We start from the raw sequence: 24,420 nt of genomic DNA, 5'->3' as shown, positions 1-24,420 counted from the left end.
AAGGTGTTTAAAGATAAAACAAGCATGTTTAATACATATAGTTAATATTGTTAACAACTTAAAGGTGGTTAAAGATAATACAAGCATGTTTAACACATATAGTTAATATTGTTAACAAGTTAAAGGTGGTTAATGATAATACAAGCATGTTTAACACATATAGATTCCTTTCTTTCATGAAGACAAGAATATAAGTTGGTGTATTACCTGATTCTGATGACTTGCATTGATTGGAATCAGACAGTGGTGATGATAACGTCCGCATTTTCGAATGGAGGAGAAAAAAAGTCCTCCTTTCTGTCCAATACCACATGAAAGTGGTTGGTTTTTGGCATCTTATTTGTCCAGCTTCCGTACTCCTTTGTATACACTTTACAAGAAATACATTGTCGGCAAACTCCGTAGCTTGCTAGCTTGTGCACGCCAGCTTTCTGGGACTCTTATTTTGGTAGCGCAGGCAGGATGAAGCAGAGCTTTTATTGTGCAACTGTGCAGTCGGTCTTTGGAGTTTTGACGACAGGTACGGCGCCAGAGTCTGTTGAAATAAAGTGTTTCTCGCCTTCCTGTCGGTAATTTTAATGATCTGGCAGCAGCCAGCGTCATCTCAGAAGACCCTCGGGTGCCGTGAATGTCAATCAAGTGACGAAAGTGACGTCATAGTGAAGATTTATGATCGCTCATTTTTAGGACTATTTTTTTAATGCCTGGCTGGTGATCGACTGACACACCCTCCGAGATCGACCGGTAGATCGCGATCGACGTAATGAGCACCCCTGCTTTAGATAGTCAAATCTATATCTAGTCAGGAAGTTGGTAAAATACAGTTTCTTCAATATGCACAATACAGATAGATAGTCAAAACTATCTAGTCAGGAAGTTGTTAAAATAGTTTCTTCAATATGGTTTCTAAAGAGAGTTTGTCAAACTTATCTAGTCGGGATGTTGGGGGTAAACATTTCTTCAGAAAGGATCAGCGATATACTATCGAGATAAGAACAACAGCTTGACAGCTTTGGCGCCAAAGCAGCCGCACAGGAAGTTGTGTTGCTGGCGGGCGGTGTTGAGACTGTGATGCATTTCCTGGGACTCAGGAAGGGCTCATAGAGATTGTCAGGAAGTTGGTCAATTAGCTGGATTGCATACAGTATGACGTCATATGTATGTATGAGTGTAGAGGTTGAGCCGAAAATTCCGTATTGCTGTTCTGTTCTAGGGTGTTCCAGTCGTTCAAATAGAGAGATAGGAAAGAGCTTGCACAGAGTCCTGAAAGTGGAATACAATCGGACCGCTTGTGTCTGCAGCGATCACTTTGTAAAATGTTTGTTCAAACATTTTATTTGTTTGAGAAACTTTCTGTGATGCAATCAAGTTTATTCACTACTACAAAACCCAATACCGGTGAAGTTTGCACGTTGTGTAAATTGTACATAAAAACAGAAAACAATGATTTGCAAATCATCTTCAACCTATATTCAATTGAATAGACTGCAAAGACAAGATACTTAACATTCGAACTGGTAAATGTTGTTTTTTTTTTGCAAAATATTAGCTCGTTTGGAATTTGATGCCTGCAACATGTTTCAAAAAAGCTGGCACAAGTGGCAAAAAGACTGAGAAGGTTGAGGAATGCTTATCAAACACTTATTTGGAACATCCCACAGGTGAGCAGGCTAATTGGGAACAGGTGGGTGCCATGATTGGGTATAAAATCAGCTTACATGAAATGCTCAGTCATTCACAAACAAGAAAGGGGCGAGGGTCACCACTTTGTCAACAAATGCGTGAGCAAATGGTCGCACAGTTTAAAGGAACAACATTTCTCAACGAGCTATTGCAAGGAATTTAGGGATTTCACCATCTACGGTCCGTAATATTATCAAAAGGTTCAGAGAATCTGGAGAAATCACTGCACGTAAGCGGCAAGGCTGAAAACCAACATTAATCAAGCATTAATTTTACAGTAGCATCACTTTTCTTTCAACAACAACAACACTACTAATTATGACAGACTTCATGAGAGACAACAAAGACTAGTTTGGGACAAATTATGATACAGAACTGTATATTTTTAGCCTGGATATAAGGAGGATAAGCTGCATGTTTTAGAAACTTAGTAATAAGCACTATTACTAAGTGCTAAACAAGAAATAAAACAAAAATCACGTACTGTACAGGGTTTGCTCTCAATGGTATGCCAACTGATAGTATGTTTATATCTTCTCGTTTAGATGAAGAATTAATCATAATCCTCGCAGATAAAAAAAAAAAAAAAGGTGACTTCCTCGCGATCTCTGGGTATAAATTGAATGTCAAAAGTTGGCCAAAATCCCTGTTTGTGGCCACAACCTTCTAATATACAAGTGAAAGGCATTATTTATAATCTAGAATTAACTTTTACTAACACTTAGGTGATGCAGCAGCTCGCCGGCTCAGTATTTCAATAGCAGTTTAAGCTATCTCTGTGATCACGCGCTGCTAAAAATAGTTCCCTGGCATTAGCGCTCATAATAACAATATTGCTAATATGTACAAACCCCGTTTCCATATGAGTTGGGAAATTGTGTTAGATGTAAATATAAACTGAATACAATGATTTGCAAATCATTTTCAACCCATATTCAATTGAATATGCTACAAAGACAACATATTTGATGTTCAAACTGATAAAACTATTTTATTTTGCAAATAATCATTAACTTTAGAATTTGATGCCAGCAACACGTGACAAAGAAGTTGGGAAAGGTGGCAATAAATACTGATAAAGTTGAGGAATGCTCATCAAACACTTATTTGGAACATCCCACAGGTGAACAGGCAAATTGGGAACAGGTGGGTGCCATGATTGGGTATAAAAGTAGATTCCATGAAATGCTCAGTCATTCACAAACAAGGATGGGGCGAGGGTCACCACTTTGTCAACAAATGCGTGAGCAAATTGTTGAACAGTTTAAGAAAAACCTTTCTCAACCAGCTATTGCAAAGAATTTAGGGATTTCACCATCTACGCTCCGTAATATCATCAAAGGGTTCAGAGAATCTGGAGAAATCACTGCACGTAAGCAGCTAAGCCTGTGACCTTTGATCCCTGAGGCTGTACTGCATCAACAAGCAATATCAGTGTGTAAAGGATATCACCACATGGGCTCAGGAACACTTCAGAAACCCACTGTCAGTAACTACAGTTGGTCGCTACATCTGTAAGTGCAAGTTAAAACTCTCCTATGCTAGGCAAAAACCGTTTATCAACAACACCCAGAAACGCCGTCGGCTTCGCTGGGCCTGAGCTCATCTAAGATGGACTGATACTACGTGGAAAAGTGTTCTGTGGTCTGACGAGTCCACGTTTCAAATTGTTTTTCGAAACTGTGGACGTTGTGTCCTCCGGACCAAAGAGGAAAATAACCATCCGGATTGTTAAAGGCGCAAAGTTGAAAAGCCAGCATCTGTGATGGTATGGGGGTGTATTAGTGCCCAAGACATGGGTAACTTACACATCTGTGAAGGCGCCATTAATGCTGAAAGGTACATACAGGTTTTGGAGCAACATATGTTGCCATCCAAGCAACGTAACCATGGACGCCCCTGCTTATTTCAGCAAGACAATGCCGAGCCACGTGTTACATCAACGTGGCTTCATAGTAAAAGAGTGCGGGTACTAGACTGGCCTGCCTGTAGTCCAGACCTGTCTCCCATTGAAAATGTGTGGCGCATTATGAAGCCTAAAATAGCACAACGGAGACCCCCGGACTGTTGAACAACTTAAGCTGTACATCAAGCAAGAATGGGAAATAATTTCACCTGAGAAGCTTAAAAAATGTGTCTCCTCAGTTCCCAAACGTTTACTGAGTGTTGTTAAAAGGAAAGGCCATGTAACACAGTGGTGAACATGCCCTTTCCCAACTACTTTGGCACGTGTTGCAGCCATGAAATTCTAAGTTAATTATTATTTGCAAAAAAAAAAAAAAGTTTATGAGTTTGAACATCATATATGTTGTCTTTGTATCATATTCAACTGAATATGGGTTGAAAAGGATTTGCAAATCATTGTATTTTGTTTATATTTACATCCAACACAATTTCCCAACTCATATGGAAACAGGGTTTGTAAATGAGGTATTGTTGCCGGTTTTTGCATGTTTTTTTAGCTTGGCATTAGCTGCGTTGTTAGCCACTTCGTACTTGCCGTATGTTACAAACTAGAATGCATAAAAACATAAAGACTAATGTGTTCTTGTCTACAGGGATTGTAAATGATAGGCAAAATTCCTAAAAAAAAAAAGAAAAAAAAGTGGACCATTGCCCAACAAGTTTTACTATATTACATTAGTTTCTGATTAAAGCATATTTTTTTCATGATTAATGAATTGGCAGAGACATTATAAACTGGACAGACCTCTTCCTTTGTTCCCAGTTGGCCCCAAACAAACGACTGGTTGACAAATAAACATTTTGCTCATTCGAACGTTCATATTCATACATATGGCCTTGTGTCATCATGTCCACAAGGGTCTTGCTTATCGCACGTGCGATCTGACAGCTGCATGGCACACTCTCTCCAGGCACTTACAACTTCAGCCGTCTAAAGTGCACGACTCGTCTTATAATGTTTTGACTGCTTTGTAACATGCTTTGGTTTCATGTGAGCGTGTGATTAGTGAGAGAGGGGTAGGTTGAAGTTGAACAAAGGTGAAATTGTTCAACTACTGCTGAGTAAAATCGGGACACGTTCCGACACACTTAGCGGAAGCACCTGCTGTGGAAGTAAAAAGTCCATTTAGCACCAGTGATGCTTCTCAGAATAGAGGACTTGGACGTGACATTCTAAGTCTAGCCTAAGTACATTTGTACAACATGATAGTTATTCTACCACTAAAATAGATGTATATGCTTGCACATTTATGTAGTACAACCATTGATGCTAACTTTTAAACCTGACATGTTTATTTTCCAATTAATTAAACCGTTTCTCAAAGTCTAAGCAGAGGTATTAGACTTTTTTTGGACCCTTCTACTGGTCTAAAATGTAAATAGGCTTTAGGCCATTTTGGACAAATAAATGAACAGTAATTAATATGAATTTGGTAAGCAACAAAGACATGATCAGAAGCTAAAGAAGGCCTATTGTGTATTATTATAGCATAACACAATAACAATTACTGTATAACATTAAAATGCAATTGCAGTTTCAAGTCCAAGACGTTGGATGGCAGTAGTATATAGTTTATGTTATGTTTACATTTTTGTTGTTGTTGCGCCCTAAAATGTGTTAATACATTTGAACCGATACATACATATATATATATATATATATATATATATATATATATATATATATATATATATATATATATATATATATATATATATATATATATCCATCCATTTATCCATCTTCTTCCGCTTATCCAAGGTCGGGTCGTGGGGGCAGCAGCCTAAGCAGGGAAGCCCAGACTTCCCTCTCCCCAGCCACTTCGTCCAGCTCTTCCCGGGGGATCCCGAGGCGTTCCCAGGCCAGCCGGGAGAGATAGTCTTCCCAACGTGTCCTGGGTCTTCCCCGTGGCCTCCTACAGGTCGGACGTGCCCTGAACACCTCCCTAGGGAGGCGTTCGGGTGGCATCCGTACCAGATGCCCGAACCAACTCATCTGGCTCCTCTCCATGTGGAGGAGCAGCGGCTTTACTTTGAGCTCCTCCCGGATGACAGAGCTTCTCACCCTATCTCTAAGGGAGAGCCCCGCCACCCGGCGGAGGAAACTCATTTCGGCCGCTTGTACCCGTGATCTTGTCCTTTTGGTCATAACCCAAAGCTCATGACCATAGGTGAGGATGGGAACGTAGATCGACCGGTAAATTGAGAGCTTTGCTTTCCGGCTCAGCTCCTTCTTCACCACAACGGATCGATACAGCGTCCGCATTACTGATGACGCCGCACCGATCCGCCTGTCGATCTCACGATCCACTCTTCCCTCACTCGTGAACAAGACTCCCAGGTACTTGAACTCCTCCACTTGGGGCAAGATCTCCTCCCCAACCCGGAGATGGCACTCCACCCTTTTCCGGGAGAGAACCATGGACTTGGACTTGGAGGTTCTGATTGTTATCCCAGTCGCTTCACACTCGGCTGCGAAGCGATCCAGCGAGAGCTGAAGATCCTGGCCAAATGAAGCCATCAGGACCACATCATCTGCAAACAACAGAGACCTAATCCTGCAGCCACCAAACCGGATCCCCTCAACGCCTTGACTGCGCCTAGAAATTCTGTCCATAAAAGTTATGAATAGAATTGGTGACAAAGGGCAGCCTTGGCGGAGTCCAACCCTCACTGGAAACGTGTCCGACTTACTGCCGGCAATGTGGACCAAGCTCTGACACTGATCATACAGGGAGCGAACCACCACAATAAGACAGTCCGTTACCCCATACTCTCTGAGCACTCCCCACAGGACTTCCCGGGGTACACGGTCGAATGCCTTCTCCAAGTCCACAAAGCACATGTAGACTGGTTGGGCAAACTCCCATGCACCCTCAAGGACCCTGCCGAGAGTATAGAGCTGGTCCACAGTTCCACGACCAGGACAAAAACCACACTGTTCCTCCTGAATCCGAGGTTTGACTATCCGGCGTAGCCTCCTCTCCAGTACACCTGAATAGACCTTACCGGGAAGGCTGAGGAGTGTGATCCCACGATAGTTGGAACACACCCTCCGGTTCCCCTTCTTAAATATATATATATATATATATATATATATATATATATATATATATATATATATATATATATATATACTGGTACCTAAAAGTCTACAAATATGACCACAAACCGGAAGCTGTTAGCAGACTTCCTGCACTCTGCTAATGGTAAGCCACGGTCTGATATTGCTCTGCAAAGTATTATAAATTACACTAAAGCTAACGTGAGATTTATTGTAAGATACACAGTTATTTAACAGCAGTTGAAATGCTATATTGGTAAATTTTCGTTTTGAATTGGTTGTTGCTCACGTCAGATGTATTACTATTTTGCACTGAAGTCGATATTATTTTCAATCCAATCCAATCCACTTTATTTATATAGCACATTTAAACAACACAATGTTTCCAAAGTGCTGCACAACAATATTAAAAACAATATTCAAATATTATCCATAGCTCCACCAATGACTGAATAAAAACAAAAAATAAATACATATAAAACCAATATAAAAACAATATAAAATAAATATGATTAAAAACTATTTTAAAGGGTAAAACCAATTAAAACAGTAAATAGAAATCAACATTTTAAAAACACAGAGGATAACAGAGGACCACACAACTCACGTAGTGTTAAAAGCTAGAGAATAAAAGTGGGTCTTAAGACGAGACTTAAAACACTCCACTGTGGGAGCAGTTGGAACATGGAGGGGCAGAGTGTTCCAGAGCTTAGGGCCGACCACAGAGAAGGCCCTGTCTCCCCTAGTTTTAAGTCTGGTCTTGGGCACCACGAGCTGGAGCTGGCTCTCAGACCTCAGAGTAGGGATGTCCCGATCCAGGTTTTTGCACTTCCGATCCGATACCGATATTGTGTTTGCATTTCCGATCCGATACCGATACTGACCGATACTGGCCTATCCGAGCATGTATTAAAGTTTAAAGTTATTTAGCCTACTTAGTTGTCAGAATCATGTTGAAAAGGGTTTCAGTACTCTTGATAACAACTAGCCAGCTGAATTAGGGGAGTTTGAATAATACACAATGGTTGGTAACAAGAAACTGACCTGTTTATTCAAGGATAAACACAAAATAGACAAAATTATACATGACAAACAGAAATGGCATCATTGAACTAGGGCTGGACGATATGGCCTTTTTTTAATATTGCGATATTTTAAGGCCATATTGCGATACACAATATATATCTCGATATTTTGCCTTAGCCTTGAATGAACACTTGATGCATATAATCACAGCAGTATGATGATTCTATGTGTTTTGATTGATTGATTGAGACTTTTATTAGTAGGTTGCACAGTGAAGTACATATTCCGTACAATTGACCACTAAATGGTAACACCCCAATAAGTTTTTCAACTTGTTTAAGTCGGGGTCCACTTAAATTGATTCATGATACAGATATATACCATCAGATATATACAATCATCATAATACAGTCATCACACAAGATAATCACATTGAATTATTTACATTATTTATAATCCAGGGTGTGGAGGGGAGCGCCGGATGTAAGTGTCAAAAAGACAGCCAAAAGAGTTTGATATGAGAATAAATCTAAAGTTAAAACATAGGGTAGAAATGCACCCATTTGCAGGAAATGTAGTCTTGATTTTCAACATTTTCTTTCAAGGCTTGCATGTCTACATTAAAACATTCTTCTTCATACTGCATTAATATATGCTACTTTTAAACTTTCATGCAGAGAAGGAAATCACAACTAAAAAAATCACTAATTTTTTCATACGGTGTTGATGTGGAAATATTTGCCTCGGCATTTTGATGGTGTGGACGTGTGGCACCGAATGGAGATAAGCGTCTCGACAGACGTCACAATATTTGAACAATGATGACGAAAACTGTTTTCTCTGTCGTGTCCGTGTGTCGAAAATTGTTATGCGCTTATTTTTTTATTTGATTTTGTGCGTGGCATAGATTTGCTATGCGCAGAGGACGCTTAAACAGTGCGCAATTGCACAGGCGAGCACCTTAGAGGGAGCGTTGCTCGCACGGCTGCGCTAGCATCACAGCTAACTTAAGCCATGCTGCTACCTCTCTGCTCGGAGAGGACGTATACGTATGTGACGTATGACGTGACAGTATGTGACGTATGCCGTGACAGTATGTGACGTGTGTAAGAAGGTGCGCTTGCTGTCTGTGAGAGGGAGACACAGGAAAGAGTGAGAAGAGCCTGTCGTGTAATGCCAGCAGCTAAAAGCAACTGTGTGAGAATCCACAGACCTGTGGATGTGTTGAAGGTGTGCTGGAAAATGCGGAACGGAAATTACGGAGCAGCAAAAAAGTGGAATGTATTATTTAAATCGGTGCGTTGGAAAACACGGACCGGAGTTTTTTTTAAAACTGGATCTGGATCAGCATTTTCCCATGCCTTGCCGATACGCAATTTTTGGCAAATATCGGCAGCCAATCCCATCCAAATATCGGATCGGAACATCCCTACCTCAGAGCGCGCGCAGGATTGTAAGTTTGGATGAGGTCCGAGATATACTGAGGTGCCAGTCCATGTAAAGCTTTAAAAACAAACAGCAAGGTTTTAAAATCAATTCTAAAATGAACAGGGAGCCAGTGCAAACTCTCAAGGATTGGGGTTATATGCTGGCGTTTCCTGGGCCCTGTTAAAAGTCGTGCTGCCGCGTTCTGGACTAACTGCAACCGGGAGAGAGCTTTTTGGCTAATGCCAGCATAAAGTGCATTGCAGTAGTCCAGGCCACTTGAAATAAAAGCATGCACGACTTGTTCAAAAAGGTTCAAAGATAAAAACTGTTTTACCTTTGCTAAAAGACGAAGATGATAAAAACACAATTTTAAAACGCCATTGACTTGTTTGTCAAGTTTAAAATCGCTGTCTAGGCTGGTGACTTTGGGACGCACATAATTTTGCATAATTTTCCCCCTGTAGACATCAAAACCAGTGGAGGTACAAACCACATATTGTGTGTATGTGCGTTCTGATCACTCATTGCAGGTAATAATTGTTGCACTGTGTGTCAAGACGTTCATATTTAAGTTTGTATTGAACGCCATTTTAACATGGGAACAACGTGGCCTGTTACATTCGCTAGTCACCACTAGAGGGTGCTAAAAGTCCATTTAATTATTTGTGTCATGTCATGTCTTGTATTGTATTTTGTATTTTTCTATTTTCTATTTCATAAATAAAAAAAAAAGGATGGTGTTGGTTAAAAACCAAGCAAAGCATATGTTGTATTGAATTAATTGTAATACCAGTAAAGATAAAAGCAAGTTAAAACCACGATACGATCACACGGACAAAAGTATACTAATCAAAACCATTGTATTAAGTTACATCTGTAATTGCATTTCATGTAATTGTAAAAATATGATAATGTTGTGTACTTGAGTAGACTTCCTGCACTCTGCTAATGGCATCAAAACCAGCGGAGGTGCTAACCACATACTGTGTGTATGTGCGCTCTGATCACTCATTGCAGCTACCAGTAAATAACCACATCATCCAATCGAGCCTGATATATATATATATATATATATATATATATATATATATATATATATATATATATATATATATATATATATATATATATATATATATCAGTGACGTGCGGTGAGGTTGATGGCTGGTGAGGCACTGACTTCATCACAGTCAGATTTACAAACATATGAACCCTAAAGAGTATCTTATTCACCATTTGATTGGCAGCAGTTAACGGGTTATGTTTAAAAGCTCATACCAGCATTCTTCCCTGCTTGGTACTCAGCATCAAGGGTTGGAATTGGGGGTTAAATCACCAAAAATGATTCCCGGGCGCGGCGTTGCTGCTGCCCACTGCTCCCCTCACCTCCCAGGAGGTGATCAAGGGGATGGGTCAAGTGCAGAGGACACATTTCACCACACCTAGTGTGTGTGTGACAATCATTGGTACTTTAACTTAACTTTAACTTTACACATACAAACTGTAGCACACAAAAAAGCACATTTAATAAAAAATGTACTTATAAATGAAGTCCATGCGCCGCTCCTTCTGAACAAAAGCATCGATAACTTGTTTATAGAAGTCTTCCGTATCTTTCTTCAGTTTTAAAAGTCTCTCTGTCTCGATGGAGATCTTCCTTTAATTATTACCTCCTGCTTCCATTGAAAGTCCAGTTTAGAAAACTGTTTTATTTTAGATATGTAATCCTCCATGTTAAAAAAATGAACGATCGCTGCCGTTGCACTTGACTTGCTAACTGTTGCTGCTTGTTGTCACTTATTCTGCAGCGGAGTAGTCGCAAGAATGAACACTGGGATCAGTAGCGCCCTCTACCACCAGGAGGCGGGATTACTGTGAGCCTCAGCCAGTGCGTCTTCGCAGCCGTTTTATGATTGCTCAGCACAAGAAATACGTTACACACATACAGTTGTTGACAAAATACACTGTACATTATATACCTCAGCTAACTAAACTATGGAAATGTATAATATAATTCATATAGCAATACGGTCTCACTGCACAGCAGGCCAGCAGTTAGCCGAGTCATTGCGCAATCCATGGTGAGGCTCAACTGGCTGGTGACTCACTGCAAGTCTCTTCTCAGTATTTAAACGGCAAATGTGAAAATTCAGCGATTTTGATTAAAAATAATCTAAAACTGGTTAAGTTAAATGGAAAATAACTTTATAGTATAATCACTGGATACATATAACAATTCAATTATTATTTTTTTTTTTTCACTTTTTTTTTCTTTCCATGATGGCACGTGAGGCCCTGCCTCACCTGCCTCCCCTGACTGCACGTCACTGATATATATATATATATATATATATATATATATATATATATATATATATATATATATATATATATATATATATCTGCAGCTTATAGTACGGTGCAGCAAATATATCGAAAAATATTTATTTCTTCCAGAATTTAGTGTGCACTATAGTCCGGAAAATACGGTAAGTACTTTTTAAGCATATTCAACAATACCGCGGTAATGATAACCGTGATCATTTTACCGTGATAGGAAATTACCATATCGTTGCATCCCTAGAACAGTGTTTTTCAACCTTTTTTGAGCCAAGGCACATTTTTTGCGTTGAAAAAATCCGGAGGCACACCACCAGCACAAATCGCTAAAAAAACAATGTCAGTTGACAGTAAAAAGTCGTTGTCGCAATTGTCGGATATGAATTCAAACCATAACCATAACCAAGCATGCATCACTATAGCTCTTGTCTCAAAGTAGGTCTACTGTCACGACCTGTCCGTGACTTATTTGGAGTTTTTCGGTGTTTTCCCGTGTGTAGTGTTTTAGTTCTTGTCTTGCGCTCCTATTTTGGTGTTGATTGTCATGTCATGTACACGCTGTAAGTCTTTGCTGTCGTCCAGCATTCCGTTTTTGTTTACTTTGTAGTCAGATCAGTTTTAGTTTCGTTCTGCAGAGCCTTCCCTAAGCATCAATGCCTTTTCTTAGGGGCACTCACCTTTTGTTTATTTTTGGTTTAAGCATTAGATACCTTTTTACCTGCACGCTGCTTCCCGTTGTTTCCGAAATCTACAAAGCAATTAGCTACCGGCTACCGCCTACCGATATGGAAGAGTATTACACGGTTACTCCGCCGAGCTCAAGGCAGCACCGACACTCAACAACAACACATCATTTGCAGACTGTAATTACTGCTTTGCAAAAAATATTTTTAACCTAAATAGGTGAAATTAGATAATCTCCCATGGCACACCAGACAGTGGTTGAAAAACACTGCCCTAGAAGATGGGCTGCGCATACAGTACTGTATAAGCAGTGATGGTATTTAATGAAGGGGAGAAATGTAACTTTACAGTGGCATGTTGCCAATATCCACTTAAGACTTTAAGACGGCACACATGATTTATGCCAAAACAGGCTCATATTGTGAGATGGATCACAGTTGCTATTTGCTTAAGTGACACCGCAGTGAATGTAGAATGCACTTCCAGACTGTAAATGATGATAAACAGTAAGCCGAGATCTCTGAGTGGTAGTAGTGTGTGTGTAATCTACTACAGGGGATGCCTCTGGTGAAATGTATACACGCCGCTCTAAGAAGGGGGGGGGTTGGATATGGAAGGAATGACGTTTACTGCAGCAAGTGTTGATAGAGGTCCTAAAACAGGCCGCTAAGATGGACTGAGCTGCTACTTCAGCAGGACTTCAGATGCTATTATCAAACCATATTAGTTTATTTCTTGTGATAATCTAGATGGATGGGTGTTATCTCTTGCTGCGGATGCTGTCCTGTGAGTAAAAACACAGTAATGTCCCTTCCTAGTGTAATTATCGTATTCGCCTTCTTCTGCAGAGCTATTCTGACAATTTTAATGGTTTAGCCCTGCAAATTAGTGAGCTATATATAGTAAAGCTTTCTTTGCTATGTTTTTATTAAACATTTTTTTTTGCAAGTTCTGTTATTGATGACATTGTCCGGTTTCATTCCGTAGAAAAACAAAACGAATGCACAAATCAATCAATCAATCAATGTTTATTAATATAGCCCTAAATCACAAGTGTCTCAAAGGGCTGCACAAGCCACAACGACATCCTCGGTGCAAAGCCCACATAAGGGCAAGGAAAAACTCACCCCAGTGGGACGTCGATGTGAATGACTATGAGAAACATTGGAGAGGGCCGCATATGTGGGTAAACCCCCCCTCTCTCGAGGAGACCGAATGCAATGGATGTCGAGTGGGTCTGACATAATATTGTGAGAGTCCAGTCCATAGTGGATCCAACATAATAGTAAGAGTCCAGTCCATAGTGGGGCCAGCAGGACACCATCCCGAGCGGAGACGGGATGGTGTCCCAAATATAGGGTATGGAGCCAGAACACTGCCAAGTGATGGTATTAAAAAGCACTTGGCATTGTAGAAACAGTTGTATTGACACTGAGACACGTATTGGTATTGTAAAATGTTGAATTAAACAATAAAATATCAAAAAAAGTAAATTTTTTGTGGATTTTTTTGTATTTGTTTTTCCAATTTTCTGATTTTTTACTTTTTTTTTTTGCTTTTATCACTTCTTTTTTTTCCGTTTCAACTTAATGGCAATGGTTTTGCCTGGAGGGGGGCGATAATCATGTAAAACAAATTTGAACATAACGTTACAAAATTAATTAATTAATACAAAATTACGGAGCCCCTAAAGGGACATGGGGGAATTTTTTTTTTAAATAATTTTTTATCTATTTGGTTTTTTTTAGATATGTATCTCGTGCGCAGGAGAAACTTTCTCCTGCGCACAAAAAACTTTTTATAAAGTTATAAAAAAAATATGTATATATATTTTTATTTTTTTTATTTTTTAGACATGTATCTTGTGCGCACGAGAAACTTTTTCTTGCGCACGAGATACATGTCTAACAAAAAAATTTAAAAAAAATAAAAAAGATTATAAAAAAATATATTTCCCCCATGTCCCTTTAGGGGCTCCGTACTAAAAAAAAATAATTCCCCCATGTCCCTTTAGGGGCCCCATACAAAATATATCCACATAAAATATATATATTTTTTTTGTTAGTTTTTTTTTTTTTTCAATTAAAATTGTTACGATTCAAATTTTTGATTTAGTTTCAATACTATTATCAGTAGAAGCATTTAAGTCCCATCTTAAAACTCATTTGTATACTCTAGCCTTTAAATAGACCCCCCTTTTAGACCAGTTGATCTGCCGTTTCTTTTCTTTATTCCTCTGCCCCCCTCTCCCTTGTGGAGGGGGGGCACAGGTCCGGTGGCCATGGATGAAGTGCTGGCTGTCCAGAGTCGGGACCCGGGGTGGACCGCTCGCCTGTGCATCGGTTGGGAACATCTCTGAGCTGCTGACCCGTCTCCGCTCGGGATGGTGTCCTGCTGGCCCCACTATGGACTGGACTCTTACTATTATGTTGGATCCACTATGGACTGGACTCTCACAATATTATGTCAGACCCACTCGACATCCATTGCATTCGGTCTCCCCTACAGGGGGGGGGGGGGGGGGGTTACCCACATATGCGGTCCTCTCCAAGGTTTCTCATAGTCATTCACATCGACGTCCCACTGGGGTGAGTTTTTCCTTGCCCTTATGTGGGCTCTGTACCGAGGATGTCGTTGTGGCTTGTGCAGCCCTTTGAGACACTTGTGATTTAGGGCTATATAAATAAACATTGATTGATTGATACTATTCCTAAAATACTGACAGGGTTCTGGCTCCATACTAAGGCTGAGGCTAATGACTATTTTAGTAATCGGGTAATCTATCAATTATTATGTTCGAGTAATCGGATAAAATACACTTTATAGCCTCAATACATATATTACGGAAAAACAATTGAAATAAACAAATATTTTGAAAAATATACCCACAAACCACCGCTCTATTGCAGTGGACGTGCTTAAAGTATGTTTGCGTATTTAATGTTCCAGGCACTCAATGCGGTCCGGATTTGATACATTTTTATTTGTAGCACTAACGATTAGTCAAAGCAACAGAATATAAATCGAATATTTTTTCTAATCAATTAATCATTGCAACCATCGGCCCATAGTTCAGTGCTCCACTCATGGTGACACATTTCATTTATAGGTCAAATGGACACCATGAAAACAGGAAGTGAGGTTTGATGGATTTCACAGAAAAGAGAAAGAGAGAACAGACTTGGTGTAAAAGTGTCACCTCTTTCACACAGTCATCATTCTTTTTTAGGAAAGGGTATTTTACCAAGAAGTAAACAAACACAATGCTACGGTATAATACACACATGCATACTACCGTTTTAATGAGCATTAATTCATAAATACCTAACCACTATTGTATATTATACTCTTTTTTTCAAATGTATAAGCTTTCAATCTAATAATATTTGGGTTAAACTGTTTAAATGTTATTGTGTTGTTGGTGTAACAAACTACAGTATTGCCAGTTGGACCAATAAACAGTTTTTGGTTTGAATACATTTGTATTTAAATGTTATACATGAATAATATAAATAGATACATTAAATAATATTCTGTGTGTATTGTTTTACATGTATTTTTAACAATTCAAAGATACAGTACACAATAACATCATTTAAAAAAAATAAAAAATATTATATATATATTATATATATATATATATATATATATATATATATATATATATATATATATATATATATATGATATATATACACACTTATATGTATGTACACACATTTACAGTATATGTATATATCCATATATATATATATATTTATATATATATATATATATATATATATATAAATATAAATGAGTGAACGTACTTTTTACTGCACCCTTTATATATATATAAAGGGTGCAGTAAAAAGTACGTTCACAATATATATAATTAATTTTATAAGAATACATTTAAGAAAAATATGTTTTTAGGCCATCTCAATGCAACCAGAAGGTTTTTTTTCTACCCTATGACCGATTAAAAAAACAAAAAAAAACATATGTACAAAATAATAGACTATATATATATATGTATATACACACATATATATATATATATATATATATATATATATATATATATATATATATATATATATATATATATATATATATATATATATATATATATATATGGGGTGCAGTAAAAAGTACATTCATAATATATGTACTTAATTTTATAAGAATACATTTAAAAAAATGTTTTTAGGCCATCTCAATGCAGCCAGAAGTTGTTTTTTCTACCCTATGACCGATTAAAATGCTTAAAAAAAATCATAATTGTACAAAATAATAGGTTTTATATATATATATATATATATATATATATATATATATATATATATATATATATATATATATATATATTTATATGCATAAATATATATATATATATATATATATATATATATATATATAAAGGATGCAGTAAAAAGTACGTTCACAATATATATAATTAATTTTATAAGAATACATTTAAGAAAAATATGTTTTTAGGCCATCTCAATGCAACCAGAAGGTTTTTTTTCTACCCTATGACCGATTAAAAAAACACAAAAAAACATATATACAAAATATTAGACTATATATATATATATATATGTATATACACACACACACACACACACACACACACACACACACATATATATATATATATATATATATATATATATATATATATATATATATATATATATATATATATATATATATATATATATATATATATATATATTTATATATATATATATATATATATATATATATATATATATATTTATATATATATATATATGGGGTGCAGTAAAAAGTACATTCATAATATATATACTTAATTTTATAAGAATACATTTAAAAAAATGTTTTTAGGCCATCTCAATGCAGCCAGAAGTTGTTTTTTCTACCCTATGACCGATTAAAATGCTTAAAAAAAAAATCATAATTATACAAAATTATATATATATATATATATATATATATATATAAGGGGTGCAGCAAAAAGTACATTCACAATATATATCATTAATTTTATAAGAATACATTTAAAAACATATGTTTTTAGGCCATCTCAATGCAACCAGAAGGTGTTTTTTCTACCCTATGACCGATATAAAAAAAATTAATAAAATCATAATTATACAAAATGATAGATTGCGAGAATCGTGTTGAATCGAGACTGGATACTGAATCAAATTGTCACCACAGGAATCAAAATCGGATACCATCGTTAGGTGCCGAAAGATTCACACCCCAATGTATTATTAGTATTATTATTTTTGATCTATTGCAAGTTTAAGAGAGTGGAAACATGCAAAGTTAACAATGACATCCATATCCACAATGTCTTTATTTATATAATGTATTTTTTAATAATGTAAAAAAACCTTTTCGACTAAAATGGCAACCAGTAAACTGAGATAATTTACTGTGGATTCATATTATCATTTGTCTCCATTTAATTTACTGCAGGCTGATAAAGTATATATTCACAAAGATGATGTACATTTATGAACTCGTGTGACCAGAAGGGGGCAGTCCAACATAACAAGTTAGACATCTTTGTGTTTCCTCAGCCTTGAGTCTGTGCACTAACATTTAAACATATTTAATATCATGTCATTCTCTTTAAGTAGTCTATGTACAATTACCTACAAAACTATCATATTTCCATGAATTCATCGTAACTGTCCATGTCACGCTTTCAGAGAAGCGGTGAGAAGAATGGTAAACAAAAAGCATTATCTCCCCCATCCAGAGGAGTTTCGCTATCTGATCACGTGACCACATACTTCCTATTTCTCGTAAAGCGCTGTGTTGTTTTCTAGAATCCCCTCCGTCTCACCGCAGCCCACAGTGCCGCTTCTCGGCAAATGTCAACGGGTGCGAGGTGTTTATGGTGGAGTCCCGCTTCAGGTCGCAGCTTTCACACGCAGCACGGTAGCCATTTGTAAACAGCGCAGCAATAACAACGTCTCCGATGCGGGAAGAAGATCTAATGATTGTCTCTTCACAAATGTGACTCAACTAAATGAATACAGTGTGCGGCCTGACGTTGTCCAGCATCTCATTCCATATTGACAAGGCCATGATAACACACGCAAGGTCGCGCCTCTGGAATCTCCAGAATGGAACCTCTGGAGGGTCTGGGCTACACCCTCACTTTTTAGGAATTTGCCCTCGACCTAATGCATGCTCAAAACGTTCAGCTGATAAGTCTGCAAACCAGTGACGTGCGGTGAGGTTGACGGCTGGTGAGGCACTGACTTCATCACAGTCAGATTTACAAACATATGAACCCTAAAGAGTATCTTATTCACCATTTGATTGGCAGCAGTTAACGGGTTATGTTTAAAAGCTCATACCAGCATTCTTCCCTGCTTGGCACTCAGCATCAAGGGTTGGAATTGGGGGTTAAATCACCAAAAATGATTCCCAGGCGCGGCACCGCTGCTGCCCACTGCTCCCCTCACCTCCCAGGGGGTGATCCAGGGGATGCATGGGTCAAATGCAGAGGACAAATTTCATTACACCTAGTGTGTGTGTGACAATCATTGGTACTTTAACTTAACTTTAACTTTACACATACAAACTGTAGCACACAAAAAAGCACATTTAATAAAAAATAACGTTATTATGGTCTTACCTTTACTTAGAAATTAAGTCCATGCGCCGCAACTAAAGCCCTCACTTCAACTTTCCACGTGCAAGATTGAATCTATTTAAAAAAGTGTAACCGAGGGTTTATAAATGTGGCCTATACTGTATGAAACTACAAAATAACAAACACGGAGGCTCCAGTTTACACGAGGACCACTTTATTTACCTTCTTTCAAAAACCTCCGCAACGCATACCTGCCAACTACTCCGGTTTTCCCGTAATTAGTACGGTTTTCATCAACCTATTCCGGGTTACGGTTGCAGTGATAAAAAATACGGTTTTTCATTAATTAAAAAAAAAAAAAAAAATTAAGTTTTATTCACGAAATCGCGTAACAACAATGACAATCGATACTGCTTTTCGTAACTTCCTATCGAGCCATTCCGAATGCCATGCGCGAGGCTATTTATAGCACCGCTGCCAAGCACGAGGCACCAGTTGTCATTGTTTCCAAACGAGCGAACGATCATGGAATCAGCCGGAGAAAAATCGCAAACGAGTCTTAAACCGAAAAGAAAACTGCAGTCATTCCGTGAAGAATATTCAAAAGCCTATCCGGGAATAATTATCCGTTCCAAAAAGGGTGAAAACTACGCGAATTGCACCTTGTGCAGACAAGATTTTCATATATATATATTCATATTTTGAATTCTTTTGAAAGGCTTCCAAAAAAACTACATTTGAATTGTAATTCCATGCTATTGACAGGACTATTAATTTTAATGAAGTTAGCTTACCATGTTTACAGTATGATAATTGTGATAGAAATGTGAATTTTAGGCACAGAATATTTTTTACAATTGAACAAGGCAGTAGATTATACAAGCTTGGACAGAAAGTTAATAATGACACCAATTTTTTTTTTTTATGGAATTGTTTAGTACTGTTTTACCATTTGTTTACTGTTTACTGTTTATACTTTCAATTCACAAATTTAAGTCTTGTGAAAGGTTGACAGGATAACTGGCATTAACTGTCAAAATAATTTCAAACTATTGAAGTTAGCTTACAGAATAAACATGTCAATCAACCCATATGATTTTTGCTGTACTATTTTTGTTTTGAAAAGTCACTGTGACTGATAGAAAAGTGATGGTTTTAGCAACATTTTAACCTGTCTGAATGCAATCAATCATTTTGCGTCGGCCTGAACCCCCCACCAGGACTTTGTCCTGGACCTACCGGGGCCTGCGGCCCCTGGACCCTGGCTACTAGGTTTTTCTGATTTCAAAAGTTGGCAGGTATGGCAACGTGACATCACTTCCGCCCTTAGCGCCTTCAAAATAAGAGCTCAAGGCATATTCTGTATAACAGCGCATAACAGGAACTTAACATCACAAAGAGGAAAGCCCATGAAAATAGGTTACAAAAGTTATTTAATAAGAAGCCAAAAAGTGCAAAAACAATAATGTTCGTGTTGGAGGAGTTGTGAATTAGGTACACCTGCAGTCTGCATGTGTATCTAATGTTGTGTCCCTGCAGTCATTCACAACTCCTCCAACACCAACATTATTGTTTTTGCACTTTTTGGCTTCTTATGAAATAATTTTTTTAAATAGATTCAATCTTGCACGTGGAAAGTTTAAGTGTGGGCTTTAGTTGATATAACAATTCTACGGCGGGGGTGCAGGAGGCGAGCCTCAGCCAGTGCGTCTTTTGCAGCCGTTTTATGATCGCTCAGCACAAGAAATACTTTACACACATACAGTTGTTGACAAAATACACTGTACATTATATACCTCAGCTAACTAAACTATGGAAATGTATAATATAGTTCATATAGCAATACAGTCTCACTGCACAGCAGGCCAGCAGTTAGCCGAGTCATTGCGCAATCCATGTTGAGGCACTGAGTGACGTGCCTCAACTGGCTGCTGTTCACCGCACCGTCTCTTCTCAGTATTTGAACGGCAAATGTGAAAATTCAGCGATTTTGAATAAAAATAATCTAAAACTGGTGAAGTTAAATGGAAAATAACTTTATAGTATAATCACTGGATACATATAACAATTTAATTTTTTTTTTTTCTTTTTACATTTTTTTTCTTTCCATGATGGCAGGTGAGGCCCCGCCTCACCTGCCTCTAGTGACTGCACGTCACTGCTGCAAACGTTTATTATTCTTTGTCAGTGCTATTTACATTTGATCTAAGACTCTTGAGGCAATGGCCTGGTATAGTCAAGTTGTCTTGATTGTTCAGCGTGCAGGCAGGAATACAGTCGGTGGAAGGTAACATCTAATTAAGGATGTAACAATAAACGGTATTAATCACAACCGAGATTAGTATTACCGTTTTGAATTAAGATTATCATACAAACATTATGGTGAGGTTTGGACTCCGCCAAGGCTTCCCTTTGTCACCGATTCTGTTCATAGCTTTTATGGACAGAATTTCTAGGCGCAGTCAAGGCGTTGAGGGGATCCGGTTTGGTGGCTGCAGGATTAGGTCTCTGCTTTTTGCAGATGATGTGGTCCTGATGGCTTCATCTGGCCAGGATCTTCAGCTCTCACTGGATCGGTTCCCAGCCGAGTGTGAAGCGACTAGGATGAGAATCGGCACCTCCAAGTCCGAGTCCATGGTTCTCGCCCGGGAAAGGGTGGAGTGCCATCTCCGGGTTGGGGAGGAGACCCTGCCCCAAGTACTTGGGAGTCTTGTTCACAAGTGAGAGAAGAGTGGATGGTGAGATCGACAGGCGGATCGGTGCGGCGTCTTCAGTAATGCGGACGCTGTATCGATCCGTTGTGGTGAAGAAGGAGCTGAGCCGAAAGGCAAAGCTCTCAATTTACCGCTCGATCTACGTTCCCATCCTCACCTATGGTCATGAGCTTTGGGTTATGACCAAAAGGACAAGATCACGGGTACAAGCGGCCGAAATGAGTTTCCTCCGCCGGGTGGCGGGGCTCTCCCTTAGAGATAGGGTGAGAAGCTCTGTCATCCGGGGAGGAGCTCAAAGTAAAGCCGCTGCTCCTCCACATCGAGAGGAGCCAGATGACGTGGTTCGGGCATCTGGTCAGGATGCCACCCGAACGCCTCCCTAGGGAGGTGTTTAGGGCACATCCGACCGGTAGGAGGCCACGGGGAAGACCCAGGACACGTTGGGTAGACTATGTCTCCCGGCTGGCCTGGGAACGCCTCAGGATCCTCCGGGAGGAGCTGGACGAAGTGGCTGGTAGGGATGAAATAGCCTCTGTTTTATATATATATATATATATATATATATGTATGTGTATATATATATATATATATATATATATATATATATATATATATACACAAAGAGGAAAGCCCATGAAAATAGGTTACAAAAGTTATTTAATAAGAAGCCAAAAAGTGCAAAAACAATAATGTTCGTGTTGGAGGAGTTGTGAATATATATATATATATATATATATATATATATATATATATATATATATATATATATACATTACCTCCCTGCTTGGCACTCAGCATCAAGGGTTGGAATTGGGTTAAATCACCAAAAATGATTCCCGGGCGTGGCCACCGCTGCTGCCCACTGCTCCCCTCACCTCCCAGGGGGTGTTCAAGGTTGATGGTGCAGAGAATTATTTCCCCACACCTAGTGTGTTTGTGACAATCATTGGTACTTTAACTTTAACTTAATATATATATTGTGGAGGGACATCAGCAGCTCGCGAGGATTCTGCAGTGCATTGAGGAAGCCTTCGTTCTCTTGTCAAATTTGCCAGGCATCATCATGCATTATCGCGATGAAACGATGGTATTAAACGTTTTATCCTCGGACGAGTTTTTATCGTCTACATCGCCCCAACCTCGCCCAGTTTTTAAGCCAAAACACGCCCGCCCTCCCTCTTCTGTCTCCACGCTGTTTCCGCTCGAAAGCTTTTCCGTCCCGTGTTGGTGATTGATCTCCAATCAGTGAACTGTTGTGTTCACGACTTACCCAAAGTGTCGTTTGTTTGACTGTATGACATTAATGACTTGAGATTTATTGCCGCTCAGGTCAACAAACGTTAAATGAGGCACAAAGCGTGTAAGCAACATTATGAACGCTACATAAGGTCGATTTGACACACTGACATACTTGGACCGGACCGTGCGCTTCAGTCAGAATAATAACAAAATACAAATCATTGATTTATTTCCGGAGGCCAAGCGGGTGCGTAAATATTACATTTATGGCCCCCTTTTCCACACCATTGTTCATGTGGACTGAACTAACCCCAGCTAGAGGGAAATGCCAAAAACTGTCAAACAGGGTTGCTCCCCTTTGGATGCCAGGTTGCCTTGGCAACACACACGTATTACTGCCAGCCAAATTCTGCAGTCAGGATCGAGTCCCACAGCATCAAAGCCAAGCTAAACATGCAAGCCATCACTCTCTCAGCCATGTGACTGCATATGTACTCATAACCAGACCAAACAGGCCCACATATGGACAAATATTCTTGGACGCGCATCTGTAACAAAGAACACACACAGAACGTAACCCTGAGGTTTGGTGACCCTTGTGGGGAAAAACCCCTCTTAGTCCTCCTGTGACTACCATCTTCAAGGAAGAAAGGAAAGGGGGGCGGGGGGGGAACACATGCTAAAGAGCGGCCGCATGGTCAAACTCACGTGCTAAAGGAGGCCCCGAGTACCCATGGCTGCCTCTGGCACATGTTGGTCCCCCACTTGGAAAAGTTAGGACATAAAGTCCTGGAGAGCACGCACGTGTGTGTTCTTCAAGGCTCCACGGGAGGCGGGAAGCCCACATGTGCACCTGCAGAAAAACAATATAGCATGTAAAAACACACACACACACACACATATATATAATATAATTATATATATATATATATATACCCTCCATCCATCCATTTTCTACCGCTTATTCCCTTCGGGGTCGCAGTGGTCGCTGGAGCGTATTTTAGCTACAATATACATATATTTGATATATTTGTATGTATAAAAATATATGTATAGGTATTGTCGGAGGCAGATATTTACATACATCCGAATTTAAGTGTTACTTCTTTTCATTTCATTTTCATATTACAAAACAGCTAGTGTTTTTCTTCCAAATGTGGTCTTTTGGTTGTCTGCAAAACTGGGTGCTTAACCTTGAAGTGAGGAATGTTAGAGAGAGAGAGATAATAAGCATGTGTTTTGGCTAGCGAGAGGGGGTTTGGTCAAGGGGGCAGACCATCTTAGCGGGGCGATTGAATGTTCTATGCTGGACTGGTCTCAATGTATATATGCAAAGCTTTGCAAATATATTACGAAATACCTATTCTGTCTCTGGTGGTTTTTCTACTCAGCTTTAAGTGTCGTAAAGAGCTTGGGAGCGACTTGTGACTTGAATTCCCTGGGAGGAACAACTGGTCCAAAACGCAACAGTATATATACATATATACGTATACACATCGATATGTATATGTTTTCTATGTGTGTGTGTATATATACACATATGTATATGTACATATACATGTATATGCATTTGTTTATATATATATGTATAAATACACAGAATTAATAATATATATATATATATATATATATATATATATATATATATATATATATATATATATATATATATATATACATATATATATATA

The 24,420-nt window shown here is 38.6% G+C and overlaps 1 protein-coding gene and 1 long non-coding RNA gene across 2 annotated transcripts in view; one reads left to right on the top strand and one right to left on the bottom strand.

Annotated features, from left to right (window-relative positions):
- LOC133612742 (serine/threonine-protein kinase SBK1) overlaps nt 1-23,544 on the bottom strand; it is a 41,891-nt gene extending 18,347 nt beyond the window's left edge. Inside the window, exon 1 of the mRNA XM_061970433.2 lies at nt 23,438-23,544. The gene's annotated coding sequence lies outside the window, so the exon portion shown is untranslated. The remainder of the gene's footprint in view (nt 1-23,437) is intronic.
- Nucleotides 1-24,420, top strand: part of LOC140678752 (uncharacterized) — a 191,958-nt gene that overhangs the window by 35,842 nt on the left and 131,696 nt on the right. The gene's annotated exons all lie outside the window — the stretch shown is intronic.

The sequence above is a fragment of the Nerophis lumbriciformis genome, linkage group LG01, assembly GCF_033978685.3.
Source record: "Nerophis lumbriciformis linkage group LG01, RoL_Nlum_v2.1, whole genome shotgun sequence".
Lineage (NCBI taxonomy): Eukaryota > Metazoa > Chordata > Actinopteri > Syngnathiformes > Syngnathidae > Nerophis > Nerophis lumbriciformis.
The sequence above is the reverse complement of the archived record's forward strand: the minus strand, read 5'-3'. Positions and strand labels throughout refer to the sequence as shown.